This window comes from Lactuca sativa, chromosome 4 (assembly GCF_002870075.4).
Source record: "Lactuca sativa cultivar Salinas chromosome 4, Lsat_Salinas_v11, whole genome shotgun sequence".
NCBI lineage: Eukaryota > Viridiplantae > Streptophyta > Magnoliopsida > Asterales > Asteraceae > Lactuca > Lactuca sativa.
In genome coordinates this window covers 302,400,869-302,414,270 of record NC_056626.2, presented here as the reverse complement: position 1 = coordinate 302,414,270, position 13,402 = coordinate 302,400,869, and the positions used below count along the sequence as shown (strand labels likewise).

Below are 13,402 nucleotides of genomic sequence, written 5' to 3'. Positions count from 1 at the left end.
TGCTTGGAAACATGGAGCAAAGATCAAGATCAACCGTGTCATTTAATGGAGACCGAAGCTTCTACAACGTAAACGAAGGGAGCTCAGCAGACAGAGTTCTACCAATCCTGATCCGTAGAGTTGCTCGAAACGAAATTCAGGGCAGGACGGCTCTCCAACGTATCGAAGAGGTTAATGCCAATGCAAGAATGCATACCATCCACACCAATCGCCTTTAACACACAAGAGAGAGATCTGAGAGAAACCATGAGACCCTGTTGCAACCACTATCTGAAACCCGAGCCAAAGTCATAGAGCTCCAATGTCACACCCCCGAACCAGACAGCAGAAACGTCCGGGGGCCGTTGTGACTCAATTGAATACCATCACAATGAATATACATGAAACATAACATCATTCATCACCAACATTTGAATATTACAACTGATAGCGTTTACACTCAGTACATAGTTTCAAAATATTACATCCCCAAAAGTAAATTGTTCGTTGCTAATTAAACGACCGCAAAACATCATAGAGTACAATTCTTTCTTCACTTTATCTGTTACCTGAGAATACAAGTATTTTGAAAAACGTCAACATATGAAATGTTGGTGAGTTCATAAGTAATGTTTGAAATCCAATGTGTTGTATTGTTTTGAAAACCACCAGAAAATCCGATATTTTCTGAAAATAGTATAGCATAAAGGTGTGAAGATCCATAAGTATGCTTGTTGGTTTCTATAATTGTATGTGTACGATTTGTGAAACTCGTTATGTAGTTCGTAGGTGTAATAGTTGAAAACCCTAGGAAAACCCGACATTTTCCTATCACTTTGCTTTAATTAGTTTATGTGTTGTTATTTCGTTACGACAGGTGTATTCGTTTAGCTCCGGAGACATTGGATTAACAGTGGGTTGTGAATTGTTGTAACGTACGTTAATGAAAACGACCAGTTGACAACCGTACAAACGATCCCTTAGGCGTCGCTCGCACTTATTCACATAACCCAACCCCCCGGACTCATGTAGCCCCACGACCGAGGGGAAAAAGAAGGTGCGAAGCCCCCGGTAATTCCCTACGTCATTCAAGGCTATAGTGAATGCGAATGGCCCTTAGCCCAACTCGCATTGGTGAATTCTCGACTTTGCTAGCAGTACCGAAGGACCCTTGGGGACCAGCAGCACGTTGCCATTGAAAGTCCTTTTACGCTGTGTTGGATCATGTAAGACCCAACAACTCGTAAGGTTGATGTCTTCGGGCCTAAAGATCAGGTCATTGGGCTAGCTAGGCCCAACAAACAAGATTTTACACTTTTGGGCCCAAAGATGGTGTATCGACGTCTGCGCACTCTCACGTATGTATTGAATTCCCAAATTTTCCGTGTATGAATCGAGTTGTCGTCGTGTTAGTAGTTTCGGATTTGTTATTGATTCGAGACCGAATCAATTCGTTTGATAACGATTTTTGGTGTTGTTGTGTATTGTAATTCGTCGGTAGTCGCAGTGTCAATATTTGATCACAACGGATGAATTGAATTAACATTGAAATTTTTCTGTTTACAGTCCCTCTTTATTTTGTAAATTTACTTTTTCAACCCTTTGCATTAATTAATTTCCGGTTTAGTCCTTCAACCATTTTTCTTGGCATTCTAACACCAAAACTTATTGAAACTGATATTTTTCAGCACATTTTTAGTTGAAAACAATTTTTGTCCCTCAAAATTTAGTTTTTCTCGGCTGTAACCTCTCTTTTTCGCAATTTTTACACTTTTGGCCCAAATTGGAAAATTTTTGCAACTTTGGTCCTTTTTAATTATGAAAAGCATTTTTAACCTTTAAAAAGGACTTGGAACACTAGTAGTCCACTGTTTTACGGAAAAACACAGTTTCAGCCCCTCAAATTGGAAAATTTCGCATATTGGGCCCTATTGGGCCAAAAATGTCATTTTTAGCCCATTAAGCTTGAAATTTATATTTTTAATCCTCCAAAAGAGTATATTTCCAGAAAATACTTTATTGAAGCAGTTTTGACTTTATATTTTTTTAACATTTTGTGTCCAAAAATGAGTTTTTAGCCCAAAGAAGATGTTATTAAGCCACTTAGCTATTTTTCTTGGAACACTTTGTATGTAGAAATATAATTGATGCTAGTATCATTTAACATAAAGTATATCTCGATTTATAGGGGCTTATGACTAGATCCAACATCATAATCACACAAAAACACACATATAAACATAGAAATCATACAAGGCATACAAATACATATAGATCTACACTTTCACTTGTATTCCCCCCCCCCCCCACAAAACTTATAAAATAGAAAAATAGGGAGTATGAAGCTCACCTTGGGTGTGGTTTCGGTTTTGGAGGAGAAATGGAAAGAAATGAAGTGATTTTTGGTCTTAGCACCCTTTTCTTGAAGATCTCGAGTTTGAGGGGTTCTAAGACACAAGTTTATGATTTCATGAGAGTTAAGAAGAGATTTTTGGATATAAGAAGAAGTCTAAAGTATGGATCCAAGCATTAACTTACCTAGATAATGATTTTAGTGAAGAATTCTCCTTGTGAAGCTCTTGATTCTCGAAATTTTTGAAGGAGGAGGGAGGAATGCTCTTCAAGACTTTGAGAGATTGGAATAGATTTTTGTGATGTGTGTGTGTGTGTTTTCGGCCGAAAATGAGAGAGAAGAGAGAAGAAGAGAGGGGTTTGCATGGAAAGATGAGATTGTATGGATGTTTGGAGTGTAAAACATGGATATCCCCCATGTAAAAGCGAGGTGTTATGGTAATAGTCAACTTCTTCCTCTTGGGCTTGTCTTGGGCCGAAATTTGGAAAGAAAAAGAGAGTATTGGGCTTTAATGCCCCTAAGCCCAATATTAGAGTTAGGTTGGATGATTTTTGGCCCAAATAAAATATAATATGATTTTTACACTTTGTTGGGCTAGTTTGAGTTAATTATGATTCATAATATTTAATTTATTTCATTCTAGGCCCAATATGGCCCAAAATGTTGAAATAAATAAACGTGGGTCCAATTAGAGCCCATTTAAAGGTTCTAATCCCATGATAGTCAAATTGGAAGCTTATTGGCCCATTGAGTCCAATAAGGAAGTCCTAGTCCAAAATGGACCTAAACAAGAACTTCTAGGGTTTCCAATTGCTTATTGACTATTTGTAGCACTTGTATGGTGTATTTGATTGAAATTCTGTTGTCATAGAGTAAGTATCATACATGCTCTTTGAGTTTTTGATTTCTACATTTAACTTGAGTGTATAGATTACATGACACAAAATTTCTAGTTGTGACATCATCCCCCTGTTAGAGGGAATTTCGTCCCGAAATTCTGTTTGAAAGCTAGATTTGAGAATGCTAAAATAGGTGAGGGTGCTTTTGCTTCATTTGATCCTCGCGTTCCCACGTGAATTCTGGCCCACGCTTCGCGTTCCACCGTACTTTCACGATCGGGATGCGACTTTGCTTAGTACGCTTCACCTCCCTGTCCATGATTTCAATTGGTTCTTCAACGAACAGGAGATTCTCGTTGATTTCAATCTCGTCAAGGGGAATGACGAGTGTTTCATCTGATAGACACTTCTTTAGATTAGAGACATGGAACACGGGGTGAACATTGTTTAGCTCTGCGGGTAGCTGCAGCTTATACGCCACTGGACCTATTCGGGCGACGATCTCGAAAGGTCCAATGTATCGTGGGTTCAGTTTTCCCCGTTTTCCGAAACGTATAACCCCTTCCTAGGGTGAGACTTTCAACAGTACTCGATCGCCGACCTGAAACTCTAAGGGCTTTCGTCATTTATCGGCGTAACTCTTTTGTCGGCCGCGCGATGCTTGTAATCGAGCCCTGATTTGGACGATCTTTTCCGTGGTTTCGCGAATGATCTCCGGTCCCGTTAGCGACTTGTCCGACGCATGTGTTTTTGCTAGTTGAGTATCACCTACATCAGCCCAACATAACGGTGATCTACACTTACGCCCGTACAGTGCTTCGAAAGGAGCCACCTTGATGCTCGAATGATAACTATTGTTATACGAGAATTCGATTAAAGGTAAGTGGGTATCCCAAGACTTCCCAAAGTCTATCACGCATGCGCGGAGCATGTCTTCGAGCATTTGGATGGTTCGTTCGCTTTGACCATCCGTTTGCGGATGATAAGCGGTGCTCATGTCGAGATGAGTTTCCATTGCCTTATGGAGTGATTGCCAAAAACGTGAAGTGAACCTACTGTCCCAATCCGAGATAATAGATTTTTGTACTCCATGGAGTCTCACAATTTCTCGAACGTATAAACGCGTCAACCTCTCCATTTTGTAGGATTCTTTGATTGGCAGGAAATGGGCAGATTTCGTCAGTCGGTCGATTATTACCCATATGGTGTCTAGTCCATCCGACGTCTTGGGTAGCTTGGTCACAAAATCCATAGAAATCCCCTCCCATTTCCACTCAGGAATTACCGGTTGCTGTAATAACCCTGAGGGTTTCTGGTATTCCACCTTTACCTTGGCACACGTAAGGCATTTACTAACATAGGTAGCAATTTCCGCATTCATGTTAGGCCACCAATAGTGTTGTTTAATATCCAAATACATCTTGTCTGAACCAGGATAAATGGAGTATCGCGACTTGTGGGCTTCCTTCATAACTACCTCCCTAAATCCTCCGATTTTAGGGACCCAAATACGGTTCATGAAGTAGTATACTCCATTCTCCTTTGCCTCTAGGTTCTTCTCCATCCCGCGCAGTGCTTCGCTTGTCCTGTTTTCTGCTTTCATGGCCTCCGACTGGGCTACCGCAATTTGAGTGGCTAAGTGAGATTGGATAGTTATAGAAAGAGTTTTCGTACGACGATTTGAGTACTCCTTCCGACTTAATGCATCGGCTACCACGTTGGCCTTGCCTGGGTGGTACTTGATCTCACACTCGTAATCGTTTAGTAGTTCAACCCATCTTCGTTGCCTCATGTTCAACTCTTTCTGGTTCAAGATGTGCTGGAGACTCTTGTGGTCCGTGAAGATGGTGCACTTCGTACCATACAGGTAGTGCCTCCAAATTTTCAGAGCGAAGACCACAGCTCCCAATTCCAGGTCATGGGTTGTATAATTTACTTCGTGCGTCTTTAGTTGGTGAGATGCGTAAGCTATCACCCTTCCATGCTGCATGAGAACGCAACCTAAGCCCTGATTTGACGCGTCACAATAGACCACGAAATCTTCCGTTCCCTCCGGTAGCAATAGTACCGGGGCGCTACAGAGAGCTTGTTTCAGGGTTCGGAATGCGGTTTCTTGTTTGTCCGTCCATTTGAATGGTACACCCTTTTGTGTAAGCGAGGTAAGTGGCTTGGCAATCTTAGAGAAGTTTTGAATGAATCTCCTATAGTAGCCTGCTAGACCCAAGAACTGACGGATTTCCGTAGGTGTTGTCGGGATTGCCTATCCTTCAACGGTATTTTAACCTTAGAAGGATCCACATGGATTCCATCTTGGCTGACTACATGACCTAGGAAGTTCACACTCCGGAGCCAGAACTCACACTTGGAGAGTTTTGCATATAGCTTTTCCGATCGTAGAGTTTCTAGGACTTGTCGAAGATGTTGGCCATGCTCTTCTTTGCTTCAAGAATAGACGAGGATGTCATCGATGAAAACAATGACAAAGTTGTCGAGGAATGGTCGACAGATTCGATTCATTAGGTCCATAAATGCTGCAGGGGCATTTGTCAGACCGAAGGGCATTACGACAAATTCGTAATGTCCGTAGCGAGTTCAGAAAGCGGTTTTTGGAATATCCTCTTCCCGGACTTTGAGTTGATGGTATCCGGATCGTAGATCTATTTTAGAAAAATAACTAGCTCCTTGGAGCTGGTCAAATAGATCATCGATTCGCGGAAGTGGGTAGCGATTTTTAACAGTGAGTTTATTTAACTCTCTAGTTCATCACAAAGGATTCGTAAGAAGGTTATTATTATGACTTTCCTCGCTTACACATTCCCGAGTTATATATAACGAAGACATGGTAGACAATAGAATGTGAGATTTCTAATTTAGTTTCTTTTCCTCATTGGGATGTGAAACTAGAGTAGAATCACACATTTTATTATCCTCCCAATATTGATTATATCATAACGTGTATAAGCTAAATTTTCATTTATAATGACTCATCTCTTAGCCAGAATCAAAATGATACAAGTTCAACCGTATTAGCTCACGAACCTCTCTTCTTTCGTATTAAAGAATCATGTCGTCATCCAGAAATAGCCCATTGAGCAATGAAACCCCTATCCTTCATATCAACGCTGCTACGTTACAAGCCGCGGTAGCAGCTGTTGTGACAGCTTTCCTTGCACACATCAACTCTGGCAATGCAAACAAGACTGGCAAAGGAGTCGACAACTCCGGTTGTTGTACTAATCCGGGCAGCCAACAAATGGCAACAATAACAAACCTGCAAAGCCATAAGACCAAAAAGAGGAAACGATATCGCCAAGCCAGAAAGCAGCGCAAGCGATCCCAAAGACTTGCCATGCAACAGTAACAAGTGGCAACTCATGCCATCTCAGCACCAGCGCGACCCATCACTCAAGCCCCTAACATCGTAGTCAACCAGGCTTGCGATAGTAGTGGTAAAACCGTACCCCATAAAAGGAAATTTTCAAAGTGGATGAACAAAAAAACACCCGTGTTCACATAACTCTGACTCGGCACCTCACTCCCACCACCAATGCTAGTACTAGCCATACATGTCATCAATGCGGTGAGATAGGGCACTTCAAGAAGGATTGTCCAATAACAAAGAACTTCGACTCAGACGGGAGGATACTAAGGATCACTGCCGCAAGAGAGACTACTATGGACCCATGTTAATGTAAATAAGGCGTTTCCTTGTAACAGACTTATAAACTGTTTAAAACTGGGGCAACTCGAGTCTTATCTTTTGCGGGATCCCGTCAGTTAAGGGACCCTCGTGCTGCGTATACTTGTCTTTTGTAGTATACTTTGTTCGCAGTAGTATTCCTGTAGTTACTCTAAAGTACTGTAACTCTGCTAAAGGTTGCACTGTTGTGTTTTGTCGGTAACGCCTTATGTTCAAGTCTAATGTCTTTAGTTTCCATATGATTCCGACATTATCGTACAACTTGAGTCAATTCGATCCTCGCAATACTAGTTTCGTGCGCACATATCTTTCTCCGAAATCGCCTTTCTAGCAAAGCCGTCATTCCAGAACTCCGAAGTACTCACACATAGAGTACCTCATGCTTCATAACCTTCTCGAAGAAACCTCAGCAAACCTCCCTGAAGTTCCACTCATACAGTACGTCAAGTTCAATCCAAAGACCCATATGGTTGATCTATCGCTAAAGAATGTATACACAAGGGTGGTATATAATCAACGTTCTTCAGTTTAAGAATTGATGATTCCCTTTTAACTCCTTTTTCCGACTCGTATACACGGGACTGTGATTGATGAACCGTGTATGACTTCCAATATGAACTTCAGGACGGAGACTGCCCAAGACTACGAGTAATTGCATCGTCATGCGAACAACCTTAGAACCCAATGCGACTTCTGTAACCATATCACCCTACAGTCTCACACCAACGGAGATACAAGAAGCGTCCAGACAGCTTAACAACTACTCAAAAATAGAATGAGAAGACCAAGCTCCTCACCCTTGAGAACTCCGGTCTTATTCTTCAAAAAGACAGACTTCAGCGGATGCGATCATACCAACACTACTGCACTGGATCCCATCAGAACTCCACAGTTAAACGTGCTTAGGCGAGAGAAGTACTATGATGGGTAACACCTTGGGAAGTCCTTGTGGCACAGACCACTACGAGACTTCCATTTGAAATCATTACCTTCTGCCTCGCTTAGATGAATTGGTTGATCAACTACAAGGAACGAAGTGCATTTCAGAAATGGATGTAACATCCGAATATCACCAGTTACGAGTGATAGTGAAGGATGTTAAGAGGACAATCTTCCAAAATCGATGCGGGCGCTACGAGTCTGTAGTGATATCCATCGGATAGGACCAATACGCCCGTAGTATTCATGAGATTAATGAATAGGGTACGCCCTTCTTACTTGGATTAGTTCGTCATCGTCCTTATAAATGACTTACTTATATACTCTTGTAGTAAGAAGGAAATCATAAATAGCATCTACAACAAACCATGGAAACATTACGATCAGAGAAGCTTTACGCGAAGTTCTCTAAATACAAGTTTTATAATCAAAGAGTCGAATTCCTAAGACACCTTATTAGTGATGTGGGAATTTTTGAGGACCCTTCCAAATATCAAAACCGTTGAGAATTTGTCAACACTAAAGACGCTTACGGAATTCGCCAACTTCTAGGTCTCGTTGACCTATTGTCAAAAGTTCATTCAGAACTTCTCGCGAATTTCAGAAACTCTTAATACTTTAGCTCAGAAGGGAGTGGCCCTTGACTGGGAAGAGAAGCAAGAAAAAGAAACCTTTGGGATTCCAAGTGAGATACCAAATCCTTTTGGAAGTCTCACTCTGGGATGGCTTGATACGCATCGGAAAGCGTGGAGAGCTAAATCCAAGAGAATTAGGACCTCCGAGATTCTTACTCGAATCGGCCCTATAACTCATAAACCCAAACTACACCGCGAACTCAGTAACGTACATTTCACCCTTCACGTCTCGAACTTGAAAACATATCTTTCTGATAGGACTCTCGTAATCCCACTCGACGAGATCGAGATCAACGAGAGCCTCGCCTTCGTGGACGAACCGTAGTAATCATGGACCGAGGAGTCAGGCTAACAAGGCAAAGCCACCTCCCATTAGTGAAGGTTCATTTGGATACCAACCGAGGACCCGAATTCACTTATGAGCGCGAGAACCAATTGAGTACGAAGTATCCCCACCTCCATACTCGATTTATCATGCCTACTCCTTACCTAAATTCTAATTTCGGGACGAAATTCCCTCTAATGGGGGGATGATGTGACAGCCCGAAACTTTCCATCAAGTTCAGTTAAACACTTCATAGAAAGTCAAACTCATTTCTGCTACCTTTTAACACGTTTGGTGTCCGTTTGAGCATTCTGAGCTTTAACCCTTCAAGAGGTAAACATAGGACGTATACTCCAGTGCATTTTGTGCATCATAGAAGTCTCAAAACTTCAAGAGTTTGGAGTTTACGACCCAAAATGGCATTTGGACCGTAAACCCTAAAAACTATATATATGGCACTTAGCCATTTTCCTTCATTTCTTCCATTTCAACTAGAGAAAACCCAATTTCTCTCCCAAGGATCTTCAAGCTTTTGTCCTAAATTGTAAGTAGTTCTATCCTAGAGTATATTAAGGCTTGTTATACTTCCGTATATCAAGAAATCATCCAATAAAGACCAAGAACAAGGTGTTTACGGTCCAAGGTGTTCTTGGACCGTAAACCCTAAAATGGGTGCCAAAGTGTGCCCTAGTTCCTTCTAAGCCTTGACAACTAGCATAGATCCTTCCCTTCATGAGTTTAGCACTTGAAAAACACCAAACCCCCCCCCCCCCCATGAACATGAGTTTACGGTTTAGGAATCTCCCAAAACCGTAAACACCCCCAAAGGGTGTTTTGATGCCCCTAACACCTTAGTAAGCCTTGGATATTAGCATAGAGCCTTACACCATTGAACTAACGACTTCAATACACGAAATGGTACTTCTTACCATGATTTTACAGCCGTAAACTCATGGGGAAGTGGTCCCCAGACCGTAAACACCATACAAGGCCATTCTTGGACCTTAAACTCACCCAACCTCTTGTTTAAGCCTTGGAACACTTAGCCACTTAAGTTATGATAGTTTTAAGCCTCATTTGGTGACCTAATTGAGAGTTTACGGTTAGGAGTAAACTCCCCTGGAACGTAAACTCCAACAAACATGGTCCATTGACCATAAACTCCCGTATAAGGCCTTGCACACCTTTGTTGCAATCCAATGGCCTCCTAACACTTTGACCAATGTGTTTTCCTCACATTAGGATGTTTATACATGTTTAATTAGTGTTATAATTACTAATTATATATATACATATGTCTTCATATGTTATTAGGATCATTGTGTGTGTCTAAGTCTTCACTTGGCACCAAGCACTTGTCTGACACTTCCATCCGATCCGCTCACTGCAGGTGAGTTCATACCCCTTAATTAACCTTTTAAATGTTTTGTAAATGTTTATAAATGCCTTATGGGGGGAGTACAAGTTTAGTTATTATATCAATCACATGTGATTAATAACTAGCATGCAAATGGATTTACTATACGTTAACTGTTTTACCAAACAGATTTCTTCAAATGACTTTCTTAAACATTTTTACATGTTTAAAACTCTTTATCAAACTGTCTTATATACTACAAGTTTCCTTTCAAACTCTTTTACAAATGTGTTTCAAACAAAGGTTTTCCTTATACTTAAACTGTTTTATCAAACAAAATACTTTCAAATCATTTTAAAAACTGACATCAAGTCATTGTTTCTTAGTATTAAACTTTTCAAAGGTTTTACAAAACTTCTTTTACGCTTTTATATTGTAAAATGCATGCCTTAATATGTATAGTTATATAAATAATGTTTAAAGGACTTAGGACGGTTAGCTCGCTTTATTTCCTTTTCCTCGTTGGGATGTGGCCTCAGGGCATCGGTTGCTCGTTCAAACGTCGTCTAAATATTAATTATATATCATGTATACATATATAGGTATAAAGGTTCCATTAGTCAGTTCAGTACCTTTGGGTAGCAAAGGTATACTGCGGATATACTCGTACATTACTAGTAAATATAATAGGTATAGTTAGGAGATACTACTTATAATTCCAAGTACAAGGAATCACACAAGAGTCAGTTCATTCATGAGTCTATACTAATACATTACATGTTACATGAATAATTTTACATAGATACGCTTACATGAGTACGTTTACATAGATACGTTTACATGAGTACGTTTACATAGATACGCTTACATGAGTACGTTTACATAGATACGCTTACAGAGATACGTTTACATTGATACGTTTACAGAGATACGCTTACATGAACACGTCTACATTAATACGTTTAATAGATACTATTACATAGGATCTATTCCAAACGTTTCGGGACTTACCATTCCACACCCAAAGTTGTTAGCTACAGTAGGGAAAAGGAGCATCGACGGGTGTCCACGGTTGTACTGTTCGGCGAGTTTCCATGCCATGAATATCCTAATACAAAAGGATACATCTTTAGTTATTATATTATTCTCCTTCCTTTACTTTGTGACACATTCACATGAACGACGAGGTAGGATATATTTGATATAGATAAACTATTTTTCCTTATTACCTTTATATTGTGACTCATACACATAATCGACGAGGTAGACTATAACTTTTATAATAATAGTTAAGCCGGGAAAAACCGTCACATTTATAGTGATGCTTCTCTTACAAAACAGTCGGGTCTTGGTAGAAGACTACTTTCAAAACAATCGAGTCTTGGTAGAAGACTACTTTTATACTAGTAGGAAATATAGGATTTTCTAGGGTTTTCAAACGTTTACAATTACTTACAAACATTTCCAAACCTTTCTCCGAATGTTTACAAGTCTTTACTTTCTAGTTTTACAAATCAAAGACACAATAATACTTATGAATTCACCAGCTTTTTGGCTGATACTCGCTTTCAAAATAACTTGTATTCTCAGGTCACGAATAGACAGGTACGACGACCAGGTTTTGTGAAGACGGAGCAGTCAAGACTCGTCTTTTATTTTGAACATTCATTATGTTATCTTATGATATGAAAGAACACACATGTATTTAAAATTATACTATTAACGCAATGGATGATGTTGTTGCTTGTTTACTACTTTACATTGTTGTGATACATTACATGACGTCCTCCGCCCCAGAACGTTTCTGCCGTTCTCAGTTTTGGGGTGTGACATCGTCGAGTGCATGACCCAACTCGGCGACTTGGATCCTTTTAAACATTTTTAAGGAATGGACTCGTCGAGTCCCCTGATGGACTCGCCGAGTCTGTTGTCCAGACAGCAAAAAAACTTCGATTTTTAAGCAGATTTTGCAAGTGTAACAAGAAAGCAAGCCTAGTCTCTGATACCACTATTGGGTTTTGAGCATTCTAACACTCCTACGGTGTACGTGCAACCCTATAAACCTTGGATCTATGTTTTCTCTATTATACATGCAAATAAGAACTTTCCAAGGCTTTAATCCTAACTAGCATACTATGAGGCAACTATACTACAAAGACTAGTTAGATGACATACCTTTTTGTGTAGCTTGATGTCTTCAAACTTTAAGAGCTTAGCCCCAATAGTGTGGAAGCCTCAAGTGGAATCACAAATCACCAAAACACCTTGGAAGACTTTGAGAATAAGAATACTTTGGTTCTCTCTAGTGAAATCGGCTAACCCTCTTAGTGTACCCACACTAGTGTCAATTTCACCAACCAAGGACATCTTTATATAGTGTGGAGACTAGGGTTAAACCCATGACCTTTCATTTCATATGATCCATGGGTTAAACACTCCATGGCTGGTGAGGCAGACCAGTCAAGCCGAAGACCCGGAGAATGGTCCAGATAGGGAGAAGGTCGGGTGAGGCAGTCCAGACATTATGAAGGTTCTGTGAGCGCTCCAGACAGGCTGAAAGCCTGGTAAGGTGGTCCAAACAGGTTGGAGGCTCTGTATGCATGTCGTTTGTTTTATATGTTATTGGTTGTGTGATTGGTATTTTGGGGGAAACTCACTAAGCGTCGTGCTTACAGTTTTGGTTTATGGATTAAGGTACTTTAGTGGATCTTGTCAAGGTGAAGGCGTGACCGTACACATCCTCGCGTTTTTAGACTTATGATTTCTGGAAAACTCTGATAATGTGAATGTTTTGAAAACTATGTTGAAAGCGATTCTGATTTTTTTTAAAGTGATGTTCTGGAAACAATGGTTTTGTAAATACTTCTTTAGAAAAAGGGTTGTTTTGAAAAGTTTAAATTTTATGAATTTTTATGGATGTTATAGCTACGTGTAATACGTAGTACATCCCGTCTACTAGTTTTTCCCTCCGTCCCTAATCGTTGAGCGTATGCCAAGTGTATGAGGTGTACATCGAGTGTACGCGACCGGTATGCAGATTTGAGGTTTGGACTTCTTGGACCTTTTGGAGTTTCGAACTTTGGCCTTGGGCTTGGATTGAGTTTGGGCTTATTTCTTTGATGTGGGGATTTTCATTCAAGGAATGTAATTATTTATTGGGCTTGCCTTGTTGGGGCTAGGTTTGGGTTTTGGGCCTTAGTGGGCCCAATGCGCTTGGACCATATTAGTTGGACCGTTTTTGGACCCAGTGTTTGGGGTATGGTATTGGTTACTTA

At 40.4% G+C, this 13,402-nt stretch overlaps 1 pseudogene; it reads left to right on the top strand.

Annotated features, from left to right (window-relative positions):
* Positions 1 to 7,712: 7,712 nt before the first annotated feature.
* On the top strand, positions 7,713 to 7,831 carry LOC111910741 (5S ribosomal RNA; annotated as a pseudogene).
* The last annotated feature ends 5,571 nt before the right edge of the window (positions 7,832 to 13,402 follow it).